Below are 14271 nucleotides of genomic sequence, written 5' to 3' on the forward strand. Positions count from 1 at the left end.
TTGCCTTGAGTCTCAGAAGAAACTTTGTGGACTTGGACTTTTGAGCAATGCTGCAACAGTTGACTTTGGGGACTCTTGGGAATAAACTAAACATATTTTGCATTTTGAGATGGATGCAAACCTTTGGGAATCAGGGGCAGAATGCTATAGTTTGGATATTAAATGTCTCCTAAAGGCCCATGTGATAAGGTTTGGGTGGTGCTATTGGGAAGTGGTGGAACCTTTAAGAGGAGGGACCTAGTGAGAGATCCTTAGGTCATTGGGGGTGTGGCCTAAAAGGGGATTGTGGAAACCTGGCTTCTTTCTCTCTCTCTTTTTTTCTCCTGATCATAAGGATCTGCTTTGCTATGCACTGTTGTCATGATGTGCTGCCTCTCCACAGATTCAAAGTAATGGTCAACCAGTCATGGACTGGAACTCAAAACTGTGAGACAAAATAAAACTTTTCTCTTTATAAATTAATTATTTCAGGCCTTTCATTATAGGATGAAAAGCTGACTAACACAGGAGTTCTGACTGTTTTGTCTTCTCCTGCCTCGTGTCCCTTCCAACATGCCTGTGTCCATTGTGTAGTCACATGACCTTTACCATACACTCACCACTTAATTTTTAACCAAATCTGATGGCGAGTAAACAAAAATAAGAAACTTTGCTTATTCACATAGGCCCTAGAGCGAACAGATAGTTGGTTGCAGGATAGGAACAGGGAAAGGGAATGGGTCTGGATGGCCAGCTCACTGAGAGATGGAAGTCTGACCAGGTGACACTGTGGAAGTAGCACACTAGTCCATAGTTTGAGGACTACCCAAGCTAGTAACCAAGCCTTAGGCATTTATTACTTACTAAAATGCCAAATTTCTCTGCTATTTGCACACACAGGCAGGCAGGGTGTATGTGTGCTTGTGTATGTATGACACTGTGAAGAAACCACATGCCCAGTGGAAAATCATGCCCCCTTTAAAACAAGTTGGAAAGGTTTTGATATAAGGCAGTGTGGTCTTGCTGCTGTGTTTATAGAGAAAGCCTTTCATGCGGGAGTGATGTATGGAGGATTTAAACCATTGAGATCCTTTGTGCTAACAGACCGTTTGTCTTGGGTTTTCCAGGTTTCAGGTTGTCTTGCAGGAGTACACCATCGACTCTGATATTACCTATTGTGTGGACAGACAGATCACAGGTCTCTAAATTACCGAGTTTCAGGAACTTGTCTTGCTGGTTCTTCCCTGGGGTCTAGCTCTGTCTAGCCCTCCCTTCTGCCCTCAGGCTTTGTCCCGTGGGCAGTTTCACAGGTCAGTGCCCCTGCTCCTTTCTCTTGCTTTTCTTTAGCAACATCACTCCAACTATTTCCTAGCTGTCTTTCTTTTCATTTCTATGACACTTTCAAAGCTCAGGTTTTTCCCTAGGGGGAAAGTTTCCAACGTAGGAAGCGTGGATGTCCACCCGAATTGTGCTCAAGGGCCCTCTCTTTCATGGTGAATTTTCAGACTGTGTAAAATTAAAGCCCTTTGGTTGCTGGATTACATGTATGTGTATGTTCCCTGCCATCACAGAAAAGAAAGAATATGTGTTAGATCTTTCTTTTTAAAGTTCAACTAAGTTAAAATCTTGTTTAGAGAATGCTCGAGAACTTTCCTGAAGGATTCCCCAGGATGGCACCAACCAAACTGATGTCAGAATTACTTTCTTAAAGGTCCTCTGGGATGAAGAATTTTCTCTTTCCAGCTTGCTTTTCTTTTATCCCCATGTCTCTTGTGATTCGTTATCTATATCAGAATAACCAAGGTAGTACTTAGTATGCAGATTCCCAGGCTATACCCCAGACCCCTGGAGAATGAGGTCCTTGGGGCTGGCAACCAGGAATCTGCATTTTGACAGGCTACATAGTTATCAAAGCCTTCCCTTCTTGGCACATCTCTTATTATCTCCAGAGCATCTTCTAAATGAACACCTTAACTCATAACAAAGTCACTGACTCCTGCCTTTGAGATGGGGACCAGAAGGAAGGAAGATGGCTCCCTGACTCTTCACAAAATTTTCTTGTGGGGCTGGAACTAGTGTCCGAGAATAGAATAAGAAGGACACACAGGAAAGTCAATGAACAAGACTTAGGAAATACACAAGGAGTGAAATGGAGATGTTGCAGGCTCTTCTGGTCAGGGATTATGGAACCTAGCACTGTGTTGTCTTTTCCCTCATTAGTCCTCGAATATTTATGATGTACTGACCACATGTCAGCTACCCTGTTAGGTGAATTTCCCAGTTCTTTTTGTCAGAGATGCAAATTGAAGCTGAGATTTAAGTTCCAAACTGTCTCCAAATAGGCAACAGCAGCAAAATAATTGGAAGAATTAAGACAATCTTCTCCCTTTCTTTATGTGTGTACCTTTGTGTCACTCATACTTATGTAGGTCAGGGGATTTGGCTTGTGTTTTCCAAGCATATGTATGTAATTTATTCATTTTGTTACTTCATTCATACATCTGTTTATTCACTCAGTAAATATCCACTTGTTCATTTATTCATTCAATCATTCATTTAATACGGGTTATAACCCTGTCATGTGCCAGTTTAGGTATTAGGGATTTAGTGATGAACCAGACAGAGTTCTTGACCGTGTGCAGCTTTTATTTTGGAGAAGATAAAGCTCTCATATGCCTCATTGACTACATCATTACTGTTTTATAATTTACTTTTCCATGGAGATTGGCAGTTCAACAGAACATAAATGTGAGCACAGGGGCCCTCCTCTCTTGCTCTCTCCCTTCTCCATTGCACAAATGTCTTTTCAGCAAAAATGCCTTCCCAGACATTCTGTTACATGTTGGAAATATTCATAACCCAAACTGGGGTAAATGAATTAAAATTGTGAACTACGTGGTATGTGAGTCAAAATAGGAAGTTAAGCTGCTCAGCTGTGGATTTTGACTGGTTTCCATTGGGAAAGCCCTTTCAAGCAAAACCTTCATGGAACAACATACTTCAAAGAGATCCCCGTAATGCTGTCTTTAAAACTTGTTAATTGGACCTAACTGCAAACAGCTGCCCAGTTTAGCCACTGTTTGAGTTGGCTTTCACCTACCCTAGATCTAGGTCATCTTTTTTGTTATATTATATTCATATCGGGATCTTAATATATTTGTTATAATCTCAGAATTTGTCACCATCTGAAGGATTATGAGATAATAAATAAAAACATGGAGACAACATATTTGTCAAGCCCCGAGATCACTACCAAGTACAAAAGTACTTGGGAGCAGATGTCCTATTTGATACACTTTGTGTAGTCATGGTACCACACTTAACCATTTGGGAAAATTTCCAGTAACCACCAAAATATCCATAGGGTGGAAACATTGGGTGATCATTTATTTTCTATTCTCCTTTGCTTAACTATCGGATTAAAAGAATATTAGTTTATTGAATGAAATCACTGTTGGATCTCACTTTATAGAACTTTATGTTTCTCAGGAAGCACTGTTGGTCGAATGTGAAGGGTGATTTTTCAGAACATTCAGCCAGTGCTGAGGATGAACACTGAGAAAGAACACTGGCCCTAGTAACAGGCATGGCCACTCTCATGCCTACTCGTGCAGCAACCACAGGGCTTATTATTAAGCAGGTTATCATGGAGGGTAACTAGAAAGTGATCCTGATGGAATTCAGTGTGGAATGTGCACCTCAGAGTTATTCTACCCTGGGAGTGAGAGAGCAGGTGTCTGGAATACCCATTCCCACCCATTCCCACCCATTATCAATTGAAGGCTCTCCTGCCATGCCAGTGACAAAGTGGGTTCTGGAGGGCTGAGGATGCCCTTTTGCAGTGACATGCTGGTACTGGCCATGGGAAGTTGGCTGCTGAGTACTGAGGGGGTAATGCCCAGGGAATGGGTGGCCCCAGCAGTATCTGTTATGGTGGTGGTGGGGCATTTCAGAATGTTGGTGGGGTCCAAATGTGGGTCATGGAATATTCCTCTTTATGCATAGGGCACACAGCAGCAACAATTGAAACAAATTAATATTCCAAATATGGCTTTTTAATTAAATGAGATGGAGAGGGTGGAGTCTATCATTGAAAACGTTGGTGATGATGAGAATAATGTAAGTAGTTCACACTCGTTTGCTCTTAGTATGTGATAGACATGGTTTTCCCGTTTTCCAGATGAGGGAATTAAAGATCAGAGATGTTGAATAACTTGTCCAAAGATACACACATGACATGGTAGAGACAGGCTTGGAATTCAGACCTCTATGATTGTATTGCAAACTCCTGAAAGTGTGAAAGGTTTATCACAAATTGCTCCCTGTCTCCTCTACTTCTTTTCTCTTTCAATGATATTTGTGTACTTGCTATGTTGCCAGATGCTGTCTTAAGCACCACAAAGCAAGTAAAAAAAAAAATTGTGATCCTCATCCCTTCCTTTAAAAACATTTTTCCTTCCCCGGGTCTTGCCCTAACTTTTGTGGAAACCCAATAAATATAAAAATGAAGGTTCATGTCTAAATATTTAAAAGTACACATCAAACTGACAATCTGCTAAATAAAACAAGCTCTACTCTCTTGCCTTTACAAATATGTCTGCACAGAAGGATGGGTGTAGATTGAGAATCTGGGGACTCCCAGAGGGTCATTCAGGAATTTGGTAGTTGAGAAGCTCTGGGCTCTCTGCTCATGGCCTGGTCCTCATCTTGTGTGTGGGTGGACACCCCACCTGCACATTCAAGCTGTTATGCCTGCAAACAGCCACCTGGTGGCTGCTTCTTTGAACCTGCCTTTGAGAGAAGGGACCTGAGAAGGCTCTGGAAGTCAACTTGAGACCACTTGGATAGGGAATTCAGTGTCTCTGGTACTCAAGGAATTGTCTGGAAGGGGAGATGCAGGCTCCAGGTGGGCACATTTCAGTGCCCCTCATTTTTTGCCCAGTGTGAAAAAGGTCACAATCAGAGGAGGAACTGGGGGGCCCTGTTTCCTGAGCCCCAGAACAGTATGGCTCCTTGTTGTTTTAGTCTCTCTTCTAAATTCCACTGTATAAAAGATATGTAAATACATTTCTGAGCTGTGTCCTGAGTATTTTTATTTAAAAAAAAATGTGGAATTCAAACATAATGCTTGTTGAAGAGAGTGAGTCAGATGAGGGCAGATGGAATATGTTTCCCCAAAGAGGTGAAATGCAATTGCAGAAAGAGACCCCCTGGCCTCTCCAGGGCTTGGGAGACTTGTCTCCACAGAACTGCTCTTGTCTACAAAGGGGAGATATGCCTTTCTCTCTGGAGACCTGGTAGATTCATCTCAAGCTTCTGGGAATGGATTTGGTTCGTCAGTGGCAACCCTTCAGCCTGTTCTCTTCTGGAGCCATGATGACTCTTAAGTTTTGGATAAACTCCTGAAACATGCCTTTACTGAGTCAGATTCTCCGGGGGAGTCAGACAGAAGACTGTCTGAGCTGAACAGCATGTTGTTGATGCTAGCGTGCATTCTTTTCTCCCATCTGTGGAAGGTAGATGGTTTCATTTAGATAGGAGGTATCCTCCAAAAGCCCATGTGTGAGACAATGCAAGAACATTATGAGGTCGGGTATTTGGATCATGATTGGTGCAATCTAATGAATGGATTAATTCACTGATATGGTTCTGTTGGTTGGTAACTATGGGCCGGTGGGGTGTGGCTGAAGGAGGTGGGTCACTAGGCATGTGTTTTTTTTTTGTTTGTTTTGTTTTTTTACACTAGGGATTGAGCCCAGCCGTACTTAACCACTAAGCCACATCCCTACCCTTTTTGTACTTAGAGACAGGGTCTTACTGAGTTGCTTAGAGCCTAGCTAAATTGCTGAGGCTGCCTTTTAACTGGAGTTCCACCTGCCTCAGCCTCGTAAGTTGCTGGGATTACAGGCATGTGCTGTTTTGGGGGGCTATATTTTGTCCTTGGTGGGCAGAGCTCTCACTCTGCTTCCTGACTGTCATCCTGAACTTTTCCTCTCTGCTACCATGTTCTGCCTCACTTTGTGCCCAGAGTCGTGGATTCAGCCGCCCATGGATGAACCTCTGAAACCCAAAGCCCAAACAAACTCTCCCTCCTCTATGTTGTTCTTGTCAGGTCTTTTGGTCACAGTGATAAAAACTGACTAACGCAACTGACAATTGTATTATTTATTATGTCTGCACATGGCAGTAGCACACTATAACCCAATAGTCCTCTACTTTTATATTTTTAAGAAAATAGGAAACTTTATAAACATTTCCCCACACTTTAGTTCTATTTACTCTTCCCATTCTGTTAGGGGAGGCACCGAGGAATACTATTATTGTTTTTTCTTTTTAGTGGGGCGTATTAGAAACACTAGAAGAAAGGTAGATTGATCAATGGATAGGTAGATAGGTGAGAGGGGATTTATTATGAGAATTGGTTCATGAGATTAAGGAGTCTGAGAAGACTCATGATCTGTCATCTGCCAGCAAGAGGACCAGAGAAGCCAGTAGCGTGGTTCAGTCCAAATCCAAAGGTCAGAACCCAGCAAGCCAACGGTGTAACTCTCAGTCCAGGGCTAAAGGCCTGAGAACCTAGAATTCTAGTGTCCAAAGGCAGGAGAAGATGAGTGTCCCTGTTCCAGAAGAGAGGAGTCACCTTCCCTCTGCCTTTTTGCTCTATCTGGGCCCTGGTCCATTGGATAGTGCCCACCGATATTAGGTGAGGGTGGACCATTCTTACTCAGTTTGCAGATTCCATGCCAATCTCTTCCAGAAACATCCTCACAGACATACCAGAAATAATGCTTTATGGGTATCCTTTAGCCTACTCAAGTTGGCACCTGAAATTACCATATGGTAAATAGTAGTCTTTGTTTTTATAATTGCTTGGGATGTGGAGAGGAAGGTGGATTTTAACTATTTCGAAGTACATAGATGGGTTCGACTAGTAAGGAATGTACCCCGACCTCCTTCCCTTTCTGGGCAGCTCACATGCTCCCACCTCCCAAGGTGCTCCATGCTTTAGGACATATCCTCACTTGTGTCACTGGCCCAGGCCATTGTTTTATATTTGAACCTTGACCTCTGCCTCCTTTTAATCCTTCAACTTATCTATCTTCATTCACATTCTCCCTAGCCAGGGACAGAGGCTGAAGCTGGCTTGTATTGACTCACAAGCGCTGATGTTTAATTTTCAGGAATTTTATAAGCCAGTTATTATAAAATAGAGCAATTTTAAGAATTAAATTACAGAAATTTATCTTTAAATAATATTTTCTTATAACAAAGGCAATAACACTCAAAATTCATCACTCTAGTTATTTTAATGTATGTTCCCATTATCTATGCTCTTGAGGTTGTTTGTATCTATTGTAACTATATGGTGGAAATAATATATACTAAGGCTCACCTGTGCCCTCTTTTTCCAACTCTGCACTTCATGATGCCATATTGGAGCTTGAAATCAGTCATGCTTATAGTTCAGGCCTTATAAATTGGATTACAAGTCAGGGTTGCTTCCATACCCACAGATCCTGTTATAAATATTTATCAGCTCACCTTGGTCTGTAGTTCTCAAATCCTTAGATCAGAGTTTCTCAACTCTGCACTATTGACATTTTTTTTTTTCCAAACAATTCTTTGCTGTAATTCTTGTGCATTGTAGAATGTTAAACAGCATCTCTGCCTCTGGCCACCTGTACCAGAAGCACCCCTTCCCTGGTTGTGACAACTAAGTATGCCTGGAGATGTTGTCAGATGTCCACTAGGGGAGAAGTTATTCCCAGTTAAGAAACACTGGCTTAGACAATATCATTTGCACATGACTTGCTTTTCTCCCCTTTTTAAACTTTAACATGCCCTTGATAAATATTTACTTAGTGCTTATTATGCATGCAGATACAATGATAAACAAGATAAGCAATGGCCCTGCTTTCATGAAACTCTAGTCTAAAATCATGAAATGGTTATGCAGATGTTACCATCTCCAGGAGCTGCTCACCACCATCCATGATCATCTCTGTGTTCTTCAGCATCACCATTGATTGCAACCCTCGAGTTGTGTCTCTCCTGTAAGCTGTTTGAAGACAAAATCCTAAAGACAGCAGAAGACTTCTGTGCTTTAAGCACTGGAGAGAAAAAACTGGTGTAAGCATTCTTTCGTTCATAGAATTATTCCAGGATTTGCATGTCGGTGTAGTGACTTCCCATGCCACCATGGCACTGGTAGCACTGGGGGATGGTAGCAAGTCCACGTACAGGGAGAAATTTGATGATGATCACTTCACCCTAAAGCACATAGGACCTGGGAGTTGTCCATGCAAATGCTGAACAAAGCACAAATAGTCCCAAATTTCTATCACCCTTGCCAAGACTGAGTGGTTGGATGGCCAGCACGTGGTCCAGGGAAAGTGGAAGACAGCTTGAATGTTATGGAAGCCATGGAGCACTTTGGGTCCATAATGGCAAGACTAGCAAAAAAAAAAAAATCACCATTGCTGAAGGTGGACAATCCTGACTACCAGACCATTCTGGGGAATGGCGAGCACCCTTCTACCCCATCTGCTTGCAATACCCTATGATCTTTGTGCTCTCACTGCAGTTCTTGGGGTTCCATATTTTCCTTTTTCTTCTCAAAGTCTAGCTGCAATGCAGAGTTAAGTTTGCAATTATAAAATAAAAACTAAATAAACGAAAACCATGGACTAAGCTGGAAATTTGTGGCACATCTGTGAAGACAAGAACACACACTAATGTGTTTGGTAGTTGATAATGATCTTTATTAATTCTGTCAGTACTAATTGTAAATTATATAATGTCTATGGTCCTCCTTCAGGTGATGATTGTCTCTCCTGGGTACAGGTCACTGCCAACAGCTGTGCCTCTCTGGGGATCACTAGTAGATCCAGGAAGACAAGTAGCTTATTTAACATGCCAGTTTCAGTATAGAGGCTGGTGCAGGGAGGAGGATCGAGAAGTCACCCCAAGCTCATTGAGCAAGCATGCTATGAGGGCCACCAGTAGCTCTGGCTGGAGAGTTTACTAGGAGAGTTTACATGATATAATTTACAATTACCATCTCCACCCAAGATGGAGATTAAATGGGGAACACAGCCAGATCTCAGGGACCTTAACTCCTGTGAGGATCTAAGGGGAGCTGAGTCATCAGGTCTCTGACCACACCAAGGCTGATCAGCCACCAGACTTCAGCACCAGACTTCAGCACCTTCCTGAGTGAAAACTAAAGGCACTGGGAGACAGTGCAAGGACCTGCACCTCTGAACCAAGTGGACCAAGGCCCTGCCTCCTCTCCCCCACAACCACAAAGCCAGCTCTTCTGCCAGGGGCCATCTTGAAGAGGAATGGGAAACTGGGGTGAAAAAGTTCAAGACTGAAATGTCTAGGAGACTGTGCCAGTTATCGGATTGGGTGACATCTAATTTTCCTTCTCTGCTCGCTAAGAAGAAGGAAGGGCTCAGGAGAAAGATTAGGTAGGTAAGAGAAAATACGGCAGTCACATTTTCTAGCTAGATTTAGGGTAACTTAAATTTGAACTTGTCAAAATGGTCTTTGCCTTGTATCTGTCCATAGGTGTGCACATGCACACATGTCCATGTCCACACAAATGAAGTTTCTGTGAGTTTTTTTCTGTTCCCCACCAGCAAATCCATATTCACAAAAGGATCAGTGAGAAATGTAGACATTACTAGAGATTTCAAAGGGGAGATGGAGGAGAAGGTTTCATTGCACACTCCACAGCGAACAGGTTCATATCCCTCTTTGATGTTCATCATTTCTAAGATGCACCTTTTTCATTGAATATTTGATATCTCTGAAACCAGAATCTTACTGACCAGGATGGTGTAATCCGGAACATGATTTCCTTTGTGGCAATACATAAAATAATGGTGTGTCCTACGTTGGCAATTGCTTATATTTGGTAACATCCTTATCATCTTCTGTTTGCTGTCCTTCCTCAATTGCAACCAGAAACTTAGCTGCTAAGGCCACTGAGCAGGGTGACTCAAATCACAGACTCTACAGTCAGGCCATCACTCATGGGCCCCACCATTTATCCACTAAGTGATCTTGGTTAAGGTACTGAACTTCTCTGAACCTTTGTTTCCTCATCTGTAAAATGGGAACAACATTACTAACTACTGCAAAGGATTGTAAGAGTTAAATGAACTGATAGATATGAACAGTACGAGGCAGAGATGAGTACCAGATAAACAGTTTTCTAGTTACTACCTCTTTAGTTCCCCGCACCCTGGCCCAGCCTCCTGTCGCCTATTGCTTTATTCCTTCCTTCCTTATGTTATGAATAATGGCTACATGGCCACTATTTGCTCTTTGAATGCACCTTCCAGATCTTGCCTCTCTTCCCCATGTGGCTTAACTAAGAATTTCCTCCAGACAAATATGTTCTCTCTTAGGGGAACTCCAACAAGCAAAGATGGCTGGGTGTGGTGATGTACTTTGGTAATTTTGTCAGGAGCATCTGTGACAGAAGCAAGAGATGGTGAGGGATGAGCCTGAGGGGGCAGGGCTGCTGTGTTGGAGAGCTTCAGCATTGAGGATGGAAAAAATGGCCTGGAGTCAGATGGCGGTTCAGAGCACAAACAGGATGCTCCTCCCAGACGTCTCTTAACAGCCTTTGTATTTTGACAGCAGCCTTCTGTGGTATGGGCACCCATCAGGCCTGGCCATCAGGATCCAGAGGACGTTCACACCTTCCTCTAGTCTCTTAGTAGGGGTAGCAATGCTTCTTCCCAGGCTGGCCCTGGGAGATAAGTCAGTGAAGAGAGATCAATCTGGGCTCAGGAGGAAGGTGGAGACTGCAGATCGGATATAGAGGCCTAAGAGAAAGCTAGGCAAAAACAAAGAGTCACTGAGACACAGCTGGGTCTCAGGTGTGTCACAGGCCGCCTGCCCTTGTAAGCTCTTCCAGATTCTCGATGTTGGAGTGTGAGTGGCTTCGGTCCTGGCACTCCCTTCAGTGAAGCTGGACAAAACAGTCAACTGTTACAAATGGGAAATTTCTTCTGTGTGGGGCTTGCTCTTCTAGCTCCAGAAATCAAACCCACTGAAGGCAGAGTGTGGCTTGCCCCAAGGTGGCCTGTTCCCCAACTGGCCTGTGTATTTGTTTATTTTGCTGTGACCTTGTGGACAAGAACACATAGCTTTCTAGCTGGTCACGGTTGCAACAAAGAGTTTTTGAATGAGGATTTAAAAAAAAAATGTTGCTGTTGTTATTTGGTCTGCTTTCGGTTCAATGAGTCAATGCTTTATTTTATTTTGAGTGTTTATAACCCAAACTAAATGTGTGTAGGGTCCTGAACCTCCCCCCACAACTATTTCCTATTTGTTCCCAGAAAAATTCCAATTCCAGATTTTGCCATAGCAACCAGAGACAAATATCAAGCCAGCCACGAGAGCTCACTGAGAAAAGTTTCCTCCCAATGTGGCCTGAGTTTGGGTAGGGCATCCATCTTCTGTGCAGAGCCCTGGGAGGCAAGAGGAGGCCCTGTGGTCTTCCCTGGGGTCAGTCCAGTCCAGACCTGTCACCATCCAGGCCCCATCAGGAAATGCTACTCTCAGCTGGCCAGGCCAGGTGCAGAAGCACTGCTTTGCTTGCTCCTTGGGTTTTGCAAAGGTTGAGTATTGACCTTTCTTTGTGTGTATCAAGTTTTCAAAGTTAAATGTGTTGAATTATTGTTCCAACATGCTTTTCCCTCTGAAGAATTTCATAAACGAGTCTGCTGTTTGCTTCCTAGTTTTCCCCTCAAATGCTCTTTGGCAGAAGGCCAGGTATACAGGAATAAGAAAACAAAACAACATGACACGAGAATTTTCAAATATTTGTCTATGATGTCATCAGGCTAGGCCATTTTGTCATTTCTGTCATGGTGATGTCATGAGGTCAGATCATTCACCACAGGGAAAGCCACCTCTGGTTTCTCTTCTTGCTGAAAGCACACTGGGGTTTTCAGTGTTTAGCAACTGGTTCTCAGGAGTAAACTAGTCTAGATTTGTAGAGTGTGTCAATTTCTGTGGTGTAAATATTTCCACCACAGCTGCTTTCAAGCTACCTCGTAATGTGGCTGCAAAGAGATGAAGGCCGTGGACTCTAGGGTGTTGGGGTAGCTGGCTGTACTGTGTTGTGGGATCTGTGAATCTGGGCCAAGGGTTCTCAGCCTTAGCACTATTGGTTCTGGGGTTTGCTTATTCTACAGTCAGGCCATCACTTAGGCTAACCTGTGCATTCGGTATCCAGCAGAATTTCTGGCTTCTACTGACTAGATGCTGAGAGTGCTCCCCATAAGTTGTGACCACACGAAGTAATGGCAGATGTTGCCCAATGTCTCCCGAGGGGCAAAATCACCCCCCAGTGGTGAACCATTCTGCATGGATAATTTTTAGAAGGTCCATTCAGCAGACAGTAGGCCTTCACACTGTTTGGTATGAGGAACCCTGAATATGCATCCAAAAATGTTCTGTCTTGGCATATTAGATGGGGCATTTTAAAACACCAGAGTGCACTTCCTTGGGGAGTTCTGAGAAACTTTGCTATCAAGAGTTAAGGCATTGAGACAAGACTTGGCCACAAGGGGACAATCCAGGAAATTCCGTGGATTAGATTTAAATAGAAGATAGATCATGACAGACTGCAGTGGTCCCTTGGTCCATTTTTTTCTTTGTACAGATGAGAATGAGTCTCTGAGACAAAGAGTGACTTGTCCAAGGACATGGAGCAAGGTGCACAAGCTTGGGAGAGCTGAGGCCATGTCACGTGGTGAGTGTGGTGAAGTTTCTCTGTGACATATGGATGGGCACTGACTCCAAATGGTCACTGTACATGTTTTGTGAGCTTTATAGTGACATCTCCCTATCCCTACCTTGCCACCCCCTTGAAAATATCTTCTCAGGAAAAAAAAACCACATTATAATGGCAAACTTCTGTTTCAGATAGAATGATTCCCATCAGCTGCAGAAGTGAATGGTTTTATCCAAATGGTCTATGCAGGAGGGTCAAGCTGTTTGTTGTTAAAGAATAAATGTTGACAATTGTTATGGATTCCTTGTTCCCTCCTTCCCACATCTGCTCTGGGACTTCTCATGGATGAGAGGCCATTCTCAAAGTGATCTCAGAAAAAGACTGATAGGAGAAACTGACTTTTCAGTAGGAAATGTAAGATGACAAGATAAAGTCAGTTAAGAGCTAAGAAAGTCCTTCCGAGTTTGCATTGAAAATATATTTGAATGCACAGAGGGGCCCCATCAAGGAACGATTAGAGAGAGGCCATCTCCGTCAGCAGAGTTCCTTAGCCATTGGACGTTCCAGGGTAATTGGGGCCTCACGCACCACTAGGTCAGTACACCTCAAATGCCAATCAATTCCTCACCAGGAGGGCAAGGCTGCTGTATTTGCAGGGGACGGGGAGAATGAAAGTGAAAGGAGTGCCTCGACACAGGAGTCTTTAAAAGCACACTTCAACATTTACAAGAGTGAAGCTTCCGTGGTTCTGTGTGGGGTAACTGAACACTGCAGGTCAGTTTTTCACTCCAAGAACTGTTTTGCTCTTGAGAAAATTTGGCACCTCCAAAGCTTATTGCCCCACCTCATCCTTCTGACACTGTCCTCTGCCACAGCTCTGCCAGGTCCACAGAGGTCATGCAGATCACATGCAACACCTGTCCATTTCCTCCCATCTGGGGGTAACTTGCACAAGTCTTTCAATCCCTTTTGGGTGATTGGACTTTTTTGTTCTTTTCTTGGGGGACTGTTCAGCCTCAGCATATTGATCTGAAGGGGTGGATAATTCTAGGGTATCAGGCACTGGATCAGGCGAATGGGGGACATTTAATACAGCTCTGTGGACCCCTCCCTACTCAGTGATGTGTAGGCTACACAGCCCAATGAAGAAAAGCCTCAGGGAGATGGGGGAAAAACCCTCTCTCCTTCAACATACATTTTTTTGAATGGTGCTAGGGATTAGAACCAGGGCCTTGTGCTCGCTAGGCAAGTGCTCTGCCCCTGAGTTATATCTCCAGCCCATTTTATTTTATTTTGAGATAGGTTCTCATTACCTTGCTGAGGCTGGCCTCTATCTTGTGATCCTTTTGCCTTAGCCTCCTGAGTTGCTGGGATTACAGGCATGTGCCATGGTGCCCAGCTTGGTTTTTGAATTCATGAGGAAGCTGTTAGCTCCACAATGAATTTTTTCCCCCCCACAAAGTGGAAAAGGTTGCAGCAACAGCTTTGTGTTCTAAGGACAGGTCCTATCAGACTTCATAGGCCCTAGAGAC

The 14271-nt window shown here is 43.5% G+C and overlaps 1 protein-coding gene across 3 annotated transcripts in view; it reads left to right on the forward strand.

Moving 5' to 3' along the window:
- Positions 1 to 14271, forward strand: part of LOC144365574 (uncharacterized) — a 38941-nt gene that overhangs the window by 20595 nt on the left and 4075 nt on the right. Inside the window, exon 5 of one of the 3 annotated variants that reach the window (XM_078017701.1) lies at positions 1107 to 1289. The exons of the other annotated variants lie outside the window; for them this stretch is intronic. The gene's annotated coding sequence lies outside the window, so the exon portion shown is untranslated. The remainder of the gene's footprint in view (positions 1 to 1106; positions 1290 to 14271) is intronic. 3 annotated transcript variants of the gene reach the window in all.

Source organism: Ictidomys tridecemlineatus, chromosome 1 (genome assembly GCF_052094955.1).
Source record: "Ictidomys tridecemlineatus isolate mIctTri1 chromosome 1, mIctTri1.hap1, whole genome shotgun sequence".
NCBI classification, from domain to species: Eukaryota; Metazoa; Chordata; class Mammalia; order Rodentia; family Sciuridae; genus Ictidomys; species Ictidomys tridecemlineatus.